The 5760-nt window shown below is 43.4% G+C and overlaps 1 long non-coding RNA gene across 1 annotated transcript in view; it reads left to right on the top strand.

Moving 5' to 3' along the window:
* The window catches only part of LOC118154439 (uncharacterized), a 39262-nt gene extending 36646 nt beyond the window's left edge, over positions 1-2616 (top strand). Inside the window, exon 3 of the long non-coding RNA XR_008481985.2 lies at positions 1893-2616. This is a non-coding gene — a long non-coding RNA (uncharacterized LOC118154439). The remainder of the gene's footprint in view (positions 1-1892) is intronic.
* The last annotated feature ends 3144 nt before the right edge of the window (positions 2617-5760 follow it).

The following is a 5760-nucleotide window of genomic DNA, read 5'->3' as shown; positions in this document are numbered from 1 at the left end:
GGCAACTGTCGAGCACTCCCTTGACATTTGCATGGAGAGAGCAACCCTTTCATCTCTTTTTTGCTGTGTGAGGGACATGGTGGAAGGCGATGGTGGCGTGGTCAGGACAACGTTTCACTAAAACATGCTTATCAAAATAAGCACGTCTTTAAGCCACAAACTGTAACAGTTACTGCCCATGATGGTGGTTTGCCACGGAAGAGATTTCAGACTCCCCTTATCTTTGCTTCTGTTTTCTCTTTAACATAGGTAATGACATCAGACCGGTCACTGTCCATTAACATCTGTAATGCTTCCCGGTTCTCAAGAAGTGAAAGAGAAACATTATCTTTGCCTTTGCAGCACAGCTCCACTTTATTCAAATTCAGAGACTTCTTTTTACCATGACTTAGTCAGGATTTTATTTCGTTTGTCATTTTTTTTTTTTTTTTTTTGAGACTGAGTCTTACTTTGTCGCCCAGGCTGGAGCGCAGTGGTGTGATCTCGGCTCACTGCAACCTCTGCCTCTCCCATTCAAGTAATTCTCCTGCTTCAGCCTCCCAAGTAGCTGGGACTACAGGCACATGCCACCATACCCGGCTAATTTGTTGTATTTTTAGTAAAGACAAGATTTCACCATCTTGGCCAGGCTGATCTTGAACTCCTGACCTTGTGAGCCACCCACCTCGGCTTCCCAAAGTGCTGGGATTACGGGTGTGAGCCATCACACCCAGCTGAAGCTTTAAAAATAACAAAACAAGGCCTGGTGCGATGGCTCATGCTTGTATTCCCAGCATTTTGCGAGGCTGAGGTGGGTGGCTCACAAGGTCAGGAGTTCAAGACTAGCCTAGCCAAGATGGTGGAACCTCTTCTCTACTAGAAGACTATGTGAGATACTCTGCCCCCAGATGAAAATGCGGGTTCCAACCATACCTGACATGGCTTTTTGGTTTCTCTTTCAGAAGTTCATAGATTAGAATGCCAAAGACACGATATTGGCTTTGATGCATTTGCAGTAGCACAAAGTGAAGTCCTGGAGACCTTATCCTATTTTCATAAAAGAAAAAAAGTTGAAGAGATGAGGAAGATAACAGCTAAGAAACAACCAGAAAGCTGAATCCAAACTGTGGTGGCTTTATCAAAGGACTTCACTACCGACATTCAACATCATAACCTCAACATTAACATCGCCTTGCTAATATCTGTAGTTTACTCACAGCTTTTCAACCACACTCTACTCTCTTTTGGGGGAAAGAAAGTTATACACGTTAGCTGTTCCCAAGTTTGGCAGATGTGCTTTGAAAATACTTGTTGGAGAGTAAGATTAAAAACAAAAACATTGTGTAATATTTCCATTACCAGGGACAAAATTGCTTCTATGAAAACATATTTGAGGAATATCTTTAATTTGTTGCTGGCATTGATTTTTGTGTGTGCGTTGCTTAATTTTCTGTTCTGGTCAAAAAGCTGTCACATTGGGTCAGGCCATTTGATCCCATCCCATTCCCAGTCTTCTAGGACCTGTGAGCATGGGCAAACACTTTTTAATGATCCTGATCAAGTGTGGGGAACATCCTTTTGCTGACCCCACTTGTAATCAACTGTGATTGCCTAGAAGCAGGTGAATTGATTGCTCCTGTCCTCCCCAACTAGCCAGAAGAGTAAGTCATACATTATCCTGGCCCTTTGAAAAATCCAACTCGGTGATTGATTTTACGGCTGCCAGTGGCAGCAAATTCCTCAGCATGAATTCTGCTAAGTGAAGAAGTATTTCCTATAACTTGCTTTAAATTTCCTTAGCATTAACTTCCCTGAGTGGCCCAGTCTCTCATGGGACAATGTAATAAGGATCTATCAGTTTTACTGCCTAGTACATAGCCTTAATGCCTAAGTAAATCTCTCTTATTTTTCAGCCCGGGCTTAATAATTCTGACTTTTGAAATCTCCTGTCATGAATGAATCTACACTGCACTCTATTTCTTGCCCTGCCCTGGAATTCAGCCATTCCTGCACTGCATTTCTTAAGGTGAAGAAGTGAAAGAGGAAGACCAATCCAATTGAACATGTATTATTCTCTTCCATAATGCTATTGTATTATATTCTCTTTCCATTTATTTTTTTTTTATTCTTCTGATTTCTCTGCACAAAAGAGGGAAATTCATCCAAAGCTATGGAAAGTTTCCTTGAAAGATTTTTATCGAGTCACACTTACATACAGTGCAATGTGCGTCTCTTACAGCATTATACAGTTTGGGATTTGTTTTTAACCCCATGAGAAATGCCGTATCAGTGCTTTGGCATATATTTGTTCCAATTTCTACATTGGTTGGGGAGGGGGAGAAGCTTTCTTTTTATTAAATAAAATACACATCTGTTTCATTAAATAGACACTTCAAGCATGAGTTGCTAATGGAACGAAAATATAAATAAAACATGGAACTATCCAAATGCTACATGTTCTCCACATTTGCCCCCAAAATGTGCCTCATCTCCCTGTACCTCCAAATAATATTTCTAATGTTTTCATTTTATTAGTTTTGCAATGTCACTCACTGTCAAGGTAGAATTACTGGATGGCTTAAGACGACTTTTGTAAAATTTTCAAATCCTAAATTAAAAAATCATCTTTCAATAAAACAGATCTTGTGATTTATTTATTGGGATGTGTGTGAGAGGGACCTACCGATTCACACTCATCCAGTACATGGGCTCTGAGATATATTTGAATTTGTGGAGGCAGGGTGTAGAATGACAAAAACAAACAAAACCCCACGGTACAGACCCAACTGTGGTACACACAGACAGGTTGGTTTTAATTTTATTTTAATTTTGGAGCTTCTGTGAAAAGAAGAATGAGGAGAGAGAAAAAAGGGGAAGAGTGAGAAATAGCATATTTAGGGTATGACAAATTGGGAATGGCTCTGCAGTGATCTCTTTCTTTCTTTCTTTCTTTCTTTCTTTCTTTCTTTCTTTCTTTCTTTCTTTCTTTCTTTCTTTCTTTTGTTGTTGTTGCTTTGAGACATAGTCTAAATCTATCACCCAAGCTGGATGGCAGTGGCATGATCCTGGCTCACTGCAACCTCCACCTCCCGGGCTCAAGCTATTCTCTTACCTCAGCCTCCCAAGTAGCTGGGACTACAAGTGCATGCCACCATGCCTGGCTAATTTCTTTTTCTGTCTTTGTATTTTTTTTTTTTTTTTTTTTTTGAGACGGAGTTTCGCTCTTGTTACCCAGGCTGGAGTGCAATGGCGCGATCTCGGCTCACCGCAACCTCCGCCTCCTGGGTTCAGGCAATTCTCCTGCCTCAGCCTCCTGAGTAGCTGGGATTACAGGCACGCGCCACCATGCCCAGCTAATTTTTTGGTATTTTTAGTAGAGACGGGGTTTCACCATGTTGACCAGGATGGTCTCGATCTCTTGACCTCGTGATCCACCCACCTCGGCCTCCCAAAGTGCTGGGATTACGGGTGTGAGCCACCACACCCGGCCCTGTTTTTGTATTTTTAGTAAAGACGGGGTTTGGCCATTATGGCCGGGCTGGTCTCAAACTCCTGATCTCAGGTGATCCACTTGCCTTGGCCTCCCAAAGTCCTGGGATTACAGGCAAGAGCCACCGCGCGCAGCCCTGATCTCTTTTTCTGTCCTTCCTCTCTACCTTCTTGCTTCCCTTGCTTCCTCTTTTCCTGCCTTCCTCCTTCCCTCCCTCTCTTCCTTTTTTTAAATTAACTTTCACCAGAGGTTATTGAGTCCCTCGCAGGTATAAATCTTTTGCTAGGCACCAGGGTACAGTGATAAGATAGACGTGGTTCCTGAGCTTGCAGAGGAGAACAAGGCAGCCAAAAGCATGTGTATGAGGAGTCATCTAGGAGGAGCCATAGATGCCTGGACAAGGAGAACATATGGCTGTGAGAGTTTCCTGTGGGAAATGATGCTAAGCGAATGCGTGAAAGGTGGGTGGAAACGGCCAGGGGGAGGAATTACGAGATGAAAACAAAATCATCCCCAAAGCAGAAGGAGCTCATCACAGAGGAGCTGAAGAAGCCCAGCAGGGCTGATGGGCAGGGCTCCAGGTGGAGAGGGCTCCAGCAAGGCTATGCAGGCTTGGAGTGCTGGTCATTACTTTGAAAACAAAACTAATGCCAGAACTCAGAAAACTATTTGGGAGAGATAGGGTGTTTTTTTTCCTAGATCTAATGATGATTAGGTAAAGTTGGTATCCTTAGAATAAAATTATCTGACATGGCTACAGAATTCCAAAGAGAGGAACATTAGAAATTCAAGAATATACTAAATGTCTACATCCCTCTCTCCTCTCCCTAAATGAGGACATGAACATGTGACCTGGGCATTCCAGTGGGATGAGCTGAGTGCAGTGGAGGCTACTGAGGTTGCAAATTGGCAAAGAGACTGACCAGCTACAGAGAGATTTGTCTTTAAAAGTTCTCCTCTCAGCATTAGGGACATATGACTTAGTGATACCATAAAAAACACTTTTTCAAGTACTTGATACTTTTAATTTTAATTAAAATTACTGTTTTAAGATACAGTCTTACTCTGTCACCCAGGCTGGAGTGCAGTGGCATAATCATAGCTCACTGCAGCCTTGAACTCCTGGGCTCAAGTGATCTTCCGGCATTAGCCTCCCAAGTAATCTGGACTACAGGCATGCACCACCACACCTGGCTAATTTTAATTTTTTTGTTCAAGTAGGGGTTCCCCAGGCTGGTCTCAAACTCCTGTCCTCAAGCTGTCTTCCCGCTTTGGTCTCCCAAAGTGTTGGGCTTACAGGCGTGAGCCACTGTGTCCGGCCTTAATACTTTCAAACTTTCTCTCGATCTCTCTCTGGCTTTCTCACTCAGTAGCCAAAGCCATAAAAGTCACAAAAATTAAGCAATTTGAGATTTCCCACCCAGGGAAAGGGTCACTCTGTTGACAATGAGAGGAAATTAAAGGGTGGGGTCATGTTCTCTTTGCTCATCCTTCTATTAGTGCAGAAAGATAATTGCATGGCTCTGATTGCATGGGGAGATAAAAGCCCAGCTCACCCCCCACCCCCACTTTCCTTCACCATGTCTCTAGGACTCACAGCAGACTGAGGGACGTTTGGCTTCAAGTGGGGAAGAAAATTTGCCAGAGGCCTCCTCAAAGCTGGGCAGAGCTCTGTCTGATGGAGGCCTGACTTGCTTCTAAAAAGAGTGCAGTCTGGGCCCATGCCCTTTTCCCAGATCATTTTAAATCTTGTTGAATCAGTTCAACTTCAAATCTAATTGACTGTCTCCTTATCTCTCTTAGTTGAGCCTTCAAGTCTCTTTCAGTTTGGGCTAACCGAGGGGAATGGTGAGAAGGGATACCAAGCATACAGATTCTCTTTTGCAAATGTAGGGATATATTCTGGGGCTTGATTGAGGGAGTCAGTGTAGGGTCCTCAGCCATTATCCAGTTTCTGGCCTCAGCACCTTTTTTTTTTTGAGGTAGAATTTCACTCTCCTTGCCCAAGCTGGAATGCAATGGTGTAATCTCTGCTCACTGTAACCTCCACTTCCCGGGTTCAAGTGATTCTCCTGCCTTAGCCTCCCAACTGGCTGGGATTATAGGTATGCACCACCACACCTGGCTAATTTTTTGTATTTAGAAGAAATGAAGTTTCACTATGTTTGTCAGACTGGTCTCGAACTCCTGACCTCAGGTAGGTGACCCACCCACCCAGGCCTCCCAAAGTGCTGGAATTACAGGCATGAGCCACCGTGCCCAGCCAGCACCTTTTTATTCACAGAAAAAAT

Source organism: Callithrix jacchus, chromosome 6 (assembly GCF_049354715.1).
Source record: "Callithrix jacchus isolate 240 chromosome 6, calJac240_pri, whole genome shotgun sequence".
Taxonomy (NCBI): domain Eukaryota; kingdom Metazoa; phylum Chordata; class Mammalia; order Primates; family Cebidae; genus Callithrix; species Callithrix jacchus.
Note: the sequence above shows the minus strand (reverse complement) of the source record. Positions and strands in the feature narration are given on the sequence as shown.